Source organism: Diceros bicornis, chromosome 14 (genome assembly GCF_020826845.1).
Source record: "Diceros bicornis minor isolate mBicDic1 chromosome 14, mDicBic1.mat.cur, whole genome shotgun sequence".
NCBI classification, from domain to species: Eukaryota; Metazoa; Chordata; class Mammalia; order Perissodactyla; family Rhinocerotidae; genus Diceros; species Diceros bicornis.
Window position 1 is genome coordinate 59,888,870 of NC_080753.1, and position 14,629 is coordinate 59,903,498.

Sequence of the window (14,629 nt, forward strand, 5' to 3'; positions counted from 1 at the left end):
TGGGTAGTATCATCTATCTATTTATCTAAAATTTCATTTCTTACTTTTTCTTCAACCATCATGTTTTAAAAAATTTTGGTAAAATACACATAACATGAAATTTACCATTTTAACCATTTTTAAGTGTACAAGTCAATGGCACTAAGTGTATTCACACTGTTGTGCTACTATTACCACCATCCGTTCACAGAACTCTTTTCATCTTGCAAAATAGAAACTCTGTACCCATTAAATAGTGACTTCTCATTCCACCTTCCCCCACAGATCCTGGCATCAACCATTCTACTTTCTGTCTCTGTGAATGTGACTACTCTAATACCTCACATAAGTGGAATCATACAGTGTTTGTCCTTAATGACTGACATTTCACTTAGCATAATATCCTCCCAGTTCATCCATGTGTCAGAATTTCCTTCTTTTTTTTAAGACAATAATATTCCGTTGTATGAATATATCACATTTTGTTTATCCTTTATCCATTGATGGACATTTGGGTTACTTTCGGCTATTGTGAATAATGTTGCCATGAACATGGGTGCATAAATATCTGTTTGAGTCCCTGCTTTCAACTCTTTTCAGTATATACCCAGAAGTGGAATTGCTGGATCATATGGTAATTCTATGTTTAATTTTTTGAGGAATCACCATTCTGTTTCCCATAGCAGCTGCATCATTTTACATTCCTACCAATGGTGCACAAGGACTCCAATTTCTCTGCATCCTCACCAACACTTGCTATTTTCTGTTTTGTTTTGTTTTTTATAGTAGCTATGCTAATAAGTGTGCCATCATGTTTTTCAGAGCCATACCTGTTTCTTCCAACTGCCACATTACACTCCATGAACGTGGCTCCACATCGTTTCACCTATATTCTCTCCCAGGGTGAACACCTAGGATGCATGCAGCTCCTCACTGTCCTAAAGCTGTAGGAACATCTTCGCTCATGTCCTTTTGTGAATCTGCATAAATCTAGTTTTGACATATATGCCCAGGAATGGAATTGCTGGATCTTAGTGTATTAGAATATGTGTATTCTTAATTTGACTAAGTAATCTAAGTAAAACCAGATTGCTCTCTGGCAGGGCTACAGTGGTTTATACTCCTACCAACAATGTATGAAGATTCTCTATCTCAACAATCTTTTACCAAAGCTTAGCATTATACAGCTTTCTATCTTACACACTCATATGTATGGACTTAATTTGTGTTTTTTTTATTTCTAATTGTTTTCAGCATTTCTTCCTGTGATTATTAGCTTTGTGAATTTTCTATATTGAAAATTCCCTGTTCATATCTTTTTCCCGTTTAAATTTTGAGTTGCTGTAGGTTTTTATTTGGCCTGTCAGGATTAGCTTTGACATTCTGGATATGTCACTTTTTGTTTAGACATTTCATATTTTTCTACTCTGTCATGCATTTAGTAAGTTTGTCAAGGTGTGTTTCATTAAACAGAAGTTCTTAATTTTGATATAATCAAATTAAACAATTTTTTGCCTATGCATTGTTATTTTATTTTAATTAGCCTTTCTCTGCTGTTAGATCACAAAGCTGTTTCTTCTACATTTTCTTCTATGACCTCCATTTATTACATTTCCTGTTTAAGATTTCAATCCATCTTGCATCCAACTTTATGTGTAGTGTTGGTTGGAAAAGATTCAGTTTTATTTTTCTCCTTATAAGGAGAAAAATATTTTTTCCATATATTTTCTCCACATAATTTTCCCTACATTATCTATGAATCAAGTTGTCCTTTCTCCATTAATTTGTAATGCCCTCTTCATCAAATATTTTGTTCCCATATACACACGGGTCTACTTTTGCACTCTCCATTGTATTTCATTGCTCTATTTATCTGTTTGTTTTTTCAACAATAACACAGTTTTTAAAGTCATGATGACGTTTTATAATTTAAATCATATGAAATTGCTAATATTCAATCATTTTGACCTACAATAATGCAATTTCATGTGGTTCCACCTAACAGTATATCTTAATATTTGGTGGGGCAAGTTTCCTAAGCTCCTCTCTTTGCTCTTTTTTTTAAAAAAGTTGATTTGTATGTTTATACACATGTATTCTGCTCTACAAATTCCATATTAAGTTTAATGAATTTATTTTTAAAATCCAACTAGTGTTTTGATTGAATTTCATTGAATTTTAGATCAATATAGGGAAAATCAATACTTTTATAATATCAAGGCAGCTCATTTAAGAGCATGGAATGTCTTCATTTATTCAAATAATTTTTTTATGTTCTTTATTAAAGCTTTAAATTTTTCTCCACAGAACTCTCATGCATTCCTAATTTAGTTAGTTTGTAGATCCTTTATAATATTTGTTATTTTGAAAAGTACCATTTTAAATTTTATTTTGTCAGTCTCTATTGGAATGGAGAAATACTATTGATTTTTCTAGATTAATCTTCTATCCAGATATCTTGCTGAACTCTCTTCTTATTGCTAATCATTTCCTATAAGAAGTTTGTTGATTCTATTTGTTTTTCTATATAGATGGTAATATTATCTATAAATAATGACAGTTTTATCTCTTTTTTTCAAATCCTTAAAACTATTTCCTTTTCTTTCCCTGTAACATTAACCAATACTATGTTGAAATACTGTGGTAATAGGGAATCCTAATTTGTTCTTAGTCTTAGAGGGAAAATTTATTTTTCTCTATGCTTGCAACTTTTGACATTTGGAATTCTCTTTGTACATCTAACCCTCTCAAAATGACCTCAGAACATTCAACCAGCTGCCTGGCCCAGATCTCTTGTCTTCAGTCTTTAAAAATAACGTGGAGTTATTGTCTCAGCTCAAACTAGGGAGAAGTGTAAATGATTTTTACACTATATATCTCCCTGATCCCTATGCTAGTCAAAGCTGCATCTCTTTTTTATTTCTGTATACAGTAGTCCCCCCTTATCTGTGGGGGATCCAAGACTCCCAGTGGACGCCTGAAACTGTGGATAGTACTGAACTCTATATATACTATGTTTTTTCCTGTACATATACACCTATGATAAAGTTTAACTTATAAATTAGCCACAGTACGAGATTAACAATAACTAATAATACAATAGAACAGTTATAACAATATACTACAATAAATTGCCAGCATCACTACTCCTGCGCTTTGGGGCCACTATTGAATAAAATTAGGGTTACTTAAACACAAGCACTGCAATATCATGACAGTCAATCTGATAACTGAGATGAATACCAAGTAACTAATGGGTAGGTAGCATATACAACTTGAATACACTGGACAAAAGGATGATTCACGTCCCAGGTGGGCAGGATGGAGCAGGACGATGTGTGATTAAATCACGTTACTCAGAAAAGTATACAATTTAAAACTTATGAATTGTTTATTTCTGGAATTTTCCATTTAATATTTTCAGATCATGGTTGATTGTAGGTACCTGAAACCATGGAAAGTGAAACCGCAAATAAGAAGGGACTACTGTAAAATAACGAAAATCATTCTTTCACTAACATTTTGACACCTCATGGAATACTGAAAGGAAAAATGTGGCTTGGTGAAAAGACTCCTTTATTTCCTAAAAGAGAGAACTTCTTGTTTCTCCCCAACCAGTTAAGGGAAGCATCTTACATATCTCAAGAGTTGTGTTTTGAGTTTCTGCACCAGTATCAACCTTTGATATACATACAATGCTTGTGAGATAATTTGTTACCTTCTCAGCTCTTTCCCACAGTCACCTCAACACCTACCTTTCACAGAAACCATCCTATTACCGATAATGATGGCATTATCATTTACTGCTTTAAAACTGTACTTTTCTATTCTGTTTAAATGTGTTTTAAATGTTTCCAGAACAAAAAGTTTGGCTCATTTGGAAAGGAATTTTACTTGAAATATCTTTCTATTCACTGTCTAAAAGACAAAGTGAAACCTAACTTTTAGTATTAGGCCAATCAGTCATTATTGCTCACAATTAGACAGATTTTCTCCCTTGTTGCTTGAGAAGACAAAATATTAGTGGCTTTTTTTTTTTTTTTGGTGAGGAAGATTATCCCTGAGCTAACATCTGTCGCCAATCCTCTTCTTTTTGCTGAGGAAGATTGGCCCCGGGCTAACATCCGTGCCCATCTTCCTCTACTTTATATGTGGGACGCCTGCCACAGCATGGCTTGATAAGTGGTGTGCAGTTCCAAGCCTGGGATCTGAACCTGTGAACCCCAGGCTGCCAAAGTGGAGTGTGCAAACTTAACCACTACACCACTGGGCTGGCCCCAAGTATTGCTGTTTTGAAAGACTGGCTTTAAAAGTCAAAGCTGGAGACTTTACTGTGGTTTGTAGACCTTTCATCCCATCCTATTTTTCTAATATTTTGGTGTGAAAAGTTGTTATAAAACTGCAAGTCCTAATGGAGAAGTTATTCAACACAAATAAATTAATGATAGACAAGTTAATATCTGGTTTATTATGAAATAGAGCCTGATCATATTGCAAATTTTTAAGGCAAGAGGAAATAACAAAGTATAGGATAAAAGGTGCCTATTGGCATTATCCTTTACAGTAATCAGAAAATCCTATGTTATCAAGGTCATTTCCCCTTTTCTAGAGGAGGAAAATGTAGATTACTGAGACCACAGGGTAATTAAGGTTGTAGAGTGTTTGTGTGGGAGATCCAGATTTGATTCCAATGCCCTCCCTTTTTCACTGTAGCACAGAACCCACAAGCACTTATCTGCTGAAATTAGCAGGGCAGCTGTCTTTCAGAAAGGTACTTTCTGCTTAATTGGCAGGTCATGAAGCCTGGACCTAGAAGAGGAAACCTGGCTATCACTGACTCCCAGTATGGAAGATGGGGAAGCTCTGTAGGTTAAATAAGCAATAACAACAAAGGCAGAGGGTTTAAGAACTGATTAGAATGGGAATCAAAAGAAAGTTAAAAAGTGATGGATCTGAATAGGAACGTATTTATTTTAAAAAATGAATAAAAATTAACAATCTTCCAAAGCAGAAAGCCCCAGGCCCAGATTAGTTCGCTGGTGAATTCTACCAAACATTTAGGGAAAAATTATACCAACTCTCTACAATGTCTTTCAGAAGATAGAAGCAGATGGAATACTTCCTAACTCATTCTATGAGGCCAGCATTGTCCTAATACCAAAACCAGATAAAGAAATTACAAGAAAAGATAACTACAGACCAATATCTTTCATAAACATAGAAGCAAAAATCTACAACAAAGTATTAGCAAATTGAATTCAGCAATATATAAAAAAGAATTATACACCACAATCAAGTGGGATTTATCCTAGGTAGGCAAGGCTGGATCAACATTTGAGAATCGATTAATATAATCCATCACATCAACAAACTAAAGAAAAAAATCACGTGATCATGTCAAGATCAGCAGAAAAAGCACTTGTCAAAATCCAATACCCATTCATGATAAGACTGTCAGCAAACTGGAAATGGAGAGGAACTTCCTCAACTTGATGAAGAATGTCTACAGAAAACCTACCATTAACGTCATACTTAATGGTGAGAACTCAAAGCTTTCCTGCTAAGATCAGGAGCAAGACAAAGATGTCCCCTCTCACCACTGCTCTTCAATATCCTACTGGAAGTCCTAGCTAATGTAATGAGATAAGAAAAGGAAATAAAAGGTATAAAGGTTAGGAAAAAAGACATAAAACTGTCTTTGCTCATATGATTATCTGTGTAGAAAACCTGAAATAATTAACAAAGAAACCCTTCTGGAACTAATAGGCGATTATAGCAAAATTGCGGGATACAAAGTTAATATACAAAAGTCAATCATTTTCCTATATATCAGCAATGAACAAGTGGAATTTAAAATTAAAAACACATTACTATTTACAATAGCACCTAAAACTGTAAAATACTTAAGTATAAATCTAACAAAATAGGTACAAGATCTATACAAGGGAAATGACAAAACTCTGATGAAAGAAATCAAAGAACTAAGTTAATGGAGAGATATTCCATGATCATGAATAGGAAGACTCAATATTGTCAAGATGTCAGTTATTCCCAACTTGATCTATAGATTCAATGCAATCCCAATCAAAATCCCAGCAAGTTATTTTGTGGATATTGGCAAACTGATTCTCGAGTTTATATGGAGAGGCAAAAGACCCAGAATACCAATTCAATATTGAAAGAGAAGAATAAAGTCAGAGGACTGACACCACCCTACTTCAAACCTTACTATAAAGCTAGAGTAATCAAGACAGTGAGGTATTGGCAAAAGAATACACAAATAGATCAGTGGTACAAAATAGGAAACCCAGAAATAGACCCACATAAATATAGTCAACTGATCTTTGACAAAGGAGCAAAGGCAATGCAATGGAACAAAGATAGTCTTTTCAACAAATGATGTTGGCACATTGGACATCCATAGGCAAAAACTGAATCTAGACACAAACCTTACACCCTTGACAAAAAAATAATTCAAAATGGATCATAAGCCTAAATATAAGACAAAAAACTATAAAACTCCCAGAAGATAACATAGGAGCAAATCTAGATGACCTTGGGTATGGTGATAACTTTTTAGGCATGATCCATGAAAGAAATAATTAATAAGCTGGATTTCATTAAAATTAAAAACTTCTGCTCTGCCAAAGAATATGTCAAGAGAACGAGAAGACAAGCCACAGATCGGGAGAAAATATTTGCAAAAGATGCTTCTGATAGAGGGCTGTTATCCAAAATATACAAAAAATGCTTAAAACTCAGCAGTAAGAAAACAAACAACCTGACTAAACAATGGACAAAAAACCTGAATGTGTGTCTCACCAAAGAAGGTACACAGATGGCAAATAAGCATATGAAAAGATGTTTGACATTATATGGTGTTAGAGAATTGTAAATTAAAATGAGATACCGCTACATATCTATTAGAATGGCCCAAGTCGAAAATACAGGCAACACCAAATGCTGGTGAGGATGTGGAGCAATGAAAAAACTCATTCATTGCTGATGGCAGTGCAAAATGGTACAGATGCTGTGGAAGACAGTTTGGCAGTTTCTTACAAAAGTAAACATGTTCTTAGCATACAATTCACAATCACATCTCTTGGTATTTTTTTACCCAAAGGAATTGAAAACTTATACTCATGCAAAAACCGACACACAGATGTTTATAGCAGCTTTATTCATAATTGCCAAAACTTAGAAGTAACCAAGAGATCCTTTAGTAGGTGAATGGATAAATAAACAGTGGTATATCTAGCAAATGGAACATTACTCAGCAACAAAAGGAAATGAGAGCTACCAAGCCATAAAAAGACATGGAGGACCTTTAAATGCATATTACTAAGTGAAAGAAGCCAATCTGAAAACACTACGTACTGCATTATTCCAACTGTATGGCATTCTGGAAAAGACAAAACTATGGAGACAGTAAAAGGATCAGTGGTTGCCAGGGGTTAGGGGGAGAAAGGAATGAATAGGCAGAGCACATGGATTTTTAGGGCAGTGAAACTATTCTGTATGATACCATAATGGTGGATACATGTCATTGCACATTTGTCGAAGCTAATAGAATATATTATACAACACCAAGAGTGAACCCTGATGTAAACTGTGGACTTTGGGTGATAACGACGTGTCAATGTAGGTTCATCAGTTGCAACAAACGTGCCACTGTGGTGCTGGGTGGTGATAGTTGGGGAGGTTGTGTGTGCAGTGGGGGAGGTGGCATATGGGAACTCTCCGCACTTTCTGCTCAATTTTGCTGTAAATCTAAAATTGCTCTAAAAAAATACAGTACTTTTTAAAAACTAAATAAAAATCTTCAAAAAAAATTTAAAAAGTGGTGGAAAAGTTTAGTGAACGTAAGTTCTTAACAATGAGCCCCCTTTGATTTTCAATTGCCTAATCCTGTGTCTGCTGGATATCCCAGTCCTCAGGACACTCTCTGTCACTCCCTTAATCAGGCCTCAACCTATGGAACACATTTATGCAGAAGCTTGTGATCCATCTTTCTTCATTCGATAGGCTACTAGAATGCTCTTTCTAAGAAATACATCTTATTTTTGAGCAACAAAGTTCCACAGTTTAAAATCTTGCAAAGGAAACATCAGTATGAACTCATATTTAGCTTAATACACATACAGATAGTCACATAAAGAAATATTTATAGATATGTGTATATACAAGGATTACATATTTCTTATGTTTTGTATTATATTGTATATAAATATACACATATGTTTCTTTGCTGTGTCAGCTGAGAGGGCTTGGCACAATGACACTCCAGTAGCGATGAGCATACCTAAGTGCCCAGATCTTGGTTTCTAATACCGTTCTCCAATAAAAGAAATCAGAACTCCTTAGAGAAATAGCTGATTTTAGGACTGGGGCAGGAAATACACAAGATGAATCTGGAACATATTGTGGGGGAGGGTGTCAAAGGACACAGGAGCCAACTGAAAGAGCTCCCAGTGGCCAAGGCTGGAACAATCTGAGCAACAAGATAAATAATGTAATATTGGATTACAACCCAAAACAAATATGCATGAGTCAGTACTGGTATCAATAAACAATTGAATGAATAATGAATGGAGGAGAACAGACACATCTCCCATGTAGAATAATTTCAAGTAATTTAAGCAGATACTCTGCCCTCAAGGAGGTGGAGCAGAGCTCCCCACTCTTGAAGCCTGGACTGCACGTAGTAACTTCCTTCCGAAGAGTACAGTATGCACAGGGGAACAGAGTCTCTTCACAGTGGAGAACCTGACAGACACGGCCTCAGCCAGGTGACCAAAGTCAACATCAACAGTGACAAGTCATATCGATAGTGCGTACCCTTGATACGATCTGATGACAGAGGCACTTGACCTCTGTGATCTTCCTACTCAAAACCTGTAATCCCAGCCTGATCCTCAGCGGAGGGACATTATACAAAATACCTGGCCAGCACTCCTCGAAACTGTCAAGGTCATCAAAAGCAAGGAAAGTCTGAGAAACAGCCACAGCCAAGAAGCCTAAAGAGACGTGATGACTAAATATCACGTGGTATCCTAGATGCGATCCTGGAACAGAAAAAAGACATTAGGTAAAAACTGAGGAAATCTGAATAAACATGGACTTTAGTCAATAATAATCTATCAATATTGGTTCATGAATTGTGACAAATGTATCATGTGTGGTACATTATGACATATTATCACATATCATATCTGACAAATGTAAGATATTAGTAATAGGGGAAAACTGGGTGTGGGGAGGGATATGGGAACTCTCTGTACTATCTTCCTAATGTTTTCTGTAAATCTAAAACTATTCTAAAATAAAATACTTTATTAAAAAAACCCTCCTGAGGCTTCCCAGAGAGTACAAGCAGAGTGCTGTGTCCTGGGTTGGGAAGAGGTGGAGGGGAGAAAATCCTCCCGGCATTTCTAGGCAGTGTAAGTGGTTGGGAATGAAAGGGGTTGACAAGGAACATTGCCTTTGCTCAACACGTTTCAGACGTGCACCTCCAGAGGGGGTGCCTCTACACGTGCGTGTGCACGGGTGTGCTGGGCTCTATAGCTGGTGGTTCTTTGCAGGAAAATGAGCTCTTGAATCAAAGCCAGGATATTCACCCTGCCTAACAAAGTAAATGAGAATCTGTGCAGTGTGAGTGCAAACACACACACACGCATGCACACACACACACTATGAGAAACGACTTAGGGGCATCCCTGCCACTCAGACTTCCTGCTGTCCTGGAGGCAGAGATTTTTAAAGATGAGTCCAGAACTCCTGGCAAGTGGTGCCCAGACGACCAAGACACATCCTTGCATTCCTAGAGCTTTTCTCTTAAACTGCCTCGCCGGAGGGCTCCTCGCCCCACGCACGCTGACCATCACAGATGGGTGATCTCACTAGTCTTTTTTTTTTCTCTCTACCAGAAAGCGACTTTCACCACGCCCCCCACCCTGCTTTGTTCTTATTTTCAAGGCCTCCTGGTATTATCTCAGAATAAATTAAAATCTCTTCAAATTGGATCCTTGAATAATTCCAGACAAGAGAGTTTCTTTGTAAATTCTGTGTTCTTATGGATTCTGTGCAGTGTTTGCAAATTCTACCGTGCTGGAAAGCCTCCAGACCTATTTAAATCCCTCTTCCAATTACCCAGCACCACCAAAGAGGTCACCGACTTGAAGCAAAACTCCAAAAGGATCCTTTTCTTTAGAGTGTGTGTGTGTGTGTGAAAGTCCCGAGTTTTTAAAAAGCACGTTGCTTGCAGGATACCATCAGCTGGACACCAGCATGTGGAACTTTTGGCAATTAGTGTTGAGCTGTTGGCTACTGAAGCTAGAGGCAGCTGGGCCCTGCCTCTGGTAAGTAGTCAAGTTTCCCAGCACGTGAAAGATTTGGAACAAATAGGAAAAGAACATTCTAGAGCTGTGCCACTCACATTCACTTTGGGAGCTCCCAAGAGCTACAGCTGAGCAATCGCTGCAAGTAGGTTGTCAGAGTTGTCCCTCCCACCTCCTGAAAGTCTCCTAAATTCTGGAAATCTACAGGTCTGAATATCCTGTGACAAAATATTTTTCCTTTTAGAGAAGAGCAAGGTGACAAATTGCTAAATATTAGGCCTGGGATGCTTTGTAAGCTCCTTTCATAGCCCTTGGGCTTTTGGGATTCTAACTTTGGAATAAAAAGCTTGTGTTGTACAGACAGCCCCTGACTTAATTTTTCAACTTTACAATGGTGCGAAAGCGGCATACATTCAGTAGAAACCGTACTTAGAATTTTGAGTGTTGATTTTTTCCCGGGCTAGCCATATGCGGTAGGATCCTCTAGTGATGCTGGGCAGCACAGCGAGCCGCAGCCCCCAGTCAGCCCCATGATCACGAGGGTGAACACCGATATACTTACAACCATTCTGCACCCAGACAACCATGCTGTTTTTCACTTTCAGTACAGTACTCAATCAATTACATGAGATATTCAACACTTTATTATAAAATAGGCTTTGTGTTAGATGATTTTGCCCAACTGTAGGCTGATGTAAATGTTCTGAGCACATTTAAGGTAGGTTAGGCTAAGCTATGATGTTCGGTAGGTTAGGTGTGTTAAACACATTTTTGACTAATGATATTTTCAACTTATGGTGGGTTTATTGGGACGTAACCCCATCATAAATCAAAGAAGATCTGCAACTGCTCATAGCTATAGGGCCTTTTGTTGCCTCTTCGAGCTGTCTCACTTCAAAGGGGATGAAGTCCCAGAACATCTCTCCCTAGGATATATCACTCTCCCCACTGGCAGAAATGATGCTCTTATGGCCTAAAATGAAGTCTCATTAAGAAGGAAATCCAGCCACAGTATATGATCATCAGGGTCCCCCAGTGCGGGTTCATTAATTTCCCTGTCACCCATGGTGGGGGATGCTCATTAGCGACTGTCGTAGTCAGCTTGGGCTACTATAACAAAAATATCTCAGACTGGGTGGCATATAAACCACAGAAATTTATTTCTTACAGTTTTGGAGGCTGGGAAGTTCAAGGTCAAGGTACCAGCATGGTTGGGTTCTGGTGAGTGCCCACTTCCTGGTTCAGACTGCTGTCTTCTCGCTGTGTCCTCACATGGCTGAAGGGGGCAAGGGAGCTCTCTGGGGTCTCATTCATGGGGGCTCCATCCTTATGACCTAATCACATCCCCAAAGCCCCATCTCTAAATACCATCACATTGAGGTTTCAACATATGACTTTGGGGGACAAGAAAACTTTCAGTCTGCAGCAGGGACCTTCTATACATTCCTCAGCCCTGGGCTAGAGGCCTTTCCTTGCTGAAGAGGCGGCATTATCAGCTGGTTGGGAGCCCAGGGTGTGGGTAGCATGTCTGTCTGCTGAGGCGCCCATGCTGGTTTGCCAACCTAAGTCAGGACCTTCTGAAAGTAGCAAAAAAACCCAGCTTGTTTGGGAAAACTTGAAAAATGTAGGACTGTGGACATTGGCCCAGTCAAGAATATGCTGCTTATTTGAGAAAGCAAAATAAAATTCCATCTGGGTCCACAGCTGTGCTGGATACTCAATACACAGATGAAGCAAGAGCTTAGAGAACCGTCAATGCAGGGGCACCAGATAATTGTGAAGTGTTCCGTTTCCACAAACCTATTCAGAATTTTGCATTCAAAATGATAAAAAAGCCGTTAAATTTGGTGTATGTGTATTTTTTGGTTTTATAAATTAGCATGGCTTTTATTTTATAATTATTTATGGAAAGGAATCTTATAATTTTTTCCATACACAGGGTCTCTAAAGGGCTACATAGTCCACAGGCATGGCCCCTGGACAGCCAGTCCCTTCACACCCTCATGGAAGGGTACCCCTCAGTGATGTGTTGGTAAATGTTTAATGACTGGATCTCTGAGAAAAAGGGCTCTGATTTGTTGTGTTTGCTGTTTTCTGCGGTGTACATACTCCCACCACGGGTGGTTTCAAGTTGCCCATGTGATATCACTGAATGCATTGTTGAGAAGAGATGCTCACGATTGGCTCCCACGAGCAAGTAGGAGCAGGATCCAGCACCCCACTGGTTCTCATTTCCCCATTCTTCTTGCCTTCAACAGCAAGAACATCTTGGGTAGAGCACCACTTTTGCAAAATTTATCTCAGAGGCCTCTTGTCAGATTAATGCCATGCCTGTGTTTAACTTAAAGTCTAGGTATTTGGGGAATTTTTGTAAATAATTTGTTCTACTTCCTAGTATAAAACCTCTATGGCCACCACAAGAAAATGATTACAGTAACAACAAGAATATAAAGGCAGGAGTAAAGCTTGTCTCCTCCTCAAAGTCCTAATCCTACTCCTCTGCTGCGAGAAAATTATTTCATTGTCAGCATGTGGCAACATCTAAGGCATTTTGGCCAACCAAGTTTAGAGATAAGCTTAACGGTTAAGTCATCAGCCCAATAATAAGCTTCTTTTTGGAGCCATGAACTGCTTTAAGGATCTAATAAATGTTATCATTCTTGCCACAAAAAAATGTACTACCACTGCAAAGCATGCCTGCAATCTCATGGAGGTCATGGGCTCCCCTTTCTCCTGCATCCCAGTTCCTTCATAAACCTAAATTAAGAACGCCTACTTTAAAGTGATTCTACAGAAACTCTTTCCTCTGCACTTAAAAGATCCCAGATCTAAGCCAATGGAACCCAAGAGAATTTTATGTAGGAAATGCAGTAGCCCTGTACATAGAAACACTCTTTACAAGATTTATTCAGACCAAGCATGTCAGATCTCAAAAAAGAGGTTTTTTAAAATCCTAATATTAGACTCTGCAGAGGCACTTCCGTGCACAGAGAACTCTGGCTTCCCTCAGGATGCTGTGGAACTGCCCAAGTGATTAACACGAACAGGGGTACAGTATTTTGGAGCTGCTTCTTTCACAAGGGTTAGCGCTGATTAAAGAGCTGACATACGCAGAAGTGACAGGAGCAGGAAAAGGCAGGGAGAGAAAGCTGTGCGGGGCCGGGAGATGAGGTCCTTGGGTAAGAAAGACTGGAAAGTACAAAGTAGTCTCATGAAAAATGCATGCTGTTGAGCAAGAAACCTTTCCGTGGCCTCATTTTGTGCTCCCTCCTAAAAGATTTCCTAATCCAGGGGCCTCTGATGAGTCTATCAAGTCACTGTCCTTTTCTCTACTGAGTACCGCTTTCATTTCTTTCAACTTCTGCAGAAATCATCACCACCCCTGGGTTGTGCGAAGGTGCCTGTGTCATCTTCTTATAGAAACAAACTTCCAGATCTATAAATTAGGCCTCTGAAGAATGAAAATTAGCCTCAAAAGCTGCTTCAATTTTCCCAGTTTTCTTTAGGGCTGTGGGACAAACTCCACTGCCTCTGAGAATCGTGTGCAAGCTATTCATCGGTCATTGTTGATATTTGGTTTTACAGGTTTTCATTTTTTTTGGTTCTGCAATTTGTGACCAGACAGCTTTGATCTTGAACATGCTTGTAAGAGATTTCCAAAGTGCCTAAAATCAAGGAAAGTCTTGTCCACTTCTATCCAATCAGTATGGAGTGTCTTCTGTGTGCCAGGCACTGAGTTCGGTGCTGAGTAGAGATGGACAAGGCTCCCGCCATCAGTCTTACAGTGGAGACACCTATTAATAGAGGAGTCACAGAAATAAATGTCAAATCACACCTGAAATACCCAGCACAAAGGAGAAGCGGAGGGAACTTACAATGCAGGACCTGACCTAGCGAGAGAGGACAAAGGATGCTTCCAAGAGAGAGTGATGACGTAGTTGAGATCTGGAAGGAAAGCAGGCGGTAACTGGGGTTAGGGAGCAGCTAAGCAGACAAGAGAATTTGGGCTAAAGGAAACAGCACGTTCAAAGGCCCTGGTGGTGGTGGTGGTGCTGGTGGTGGTGGTAGGAGAGCATAAATGTTCAAGGATCAGGAAAAAGGCTAGCTGCTAAAGAATAGGAGTAACAAAATAAAGGAAATGATAAACATAAAATCTAGGATCATGGTTGCAGTTGGTGCGCCCACAATGATGGAGAGACATGCAATCCAGGAGGGGACACTGAGGGCTTCACCTCTCTTAAACACTGCTTTTTGTTTACAATTGGGCAGTGAGTACCCGGAGTTCATTGTAGCACTCTTCATATTTTTTGTAT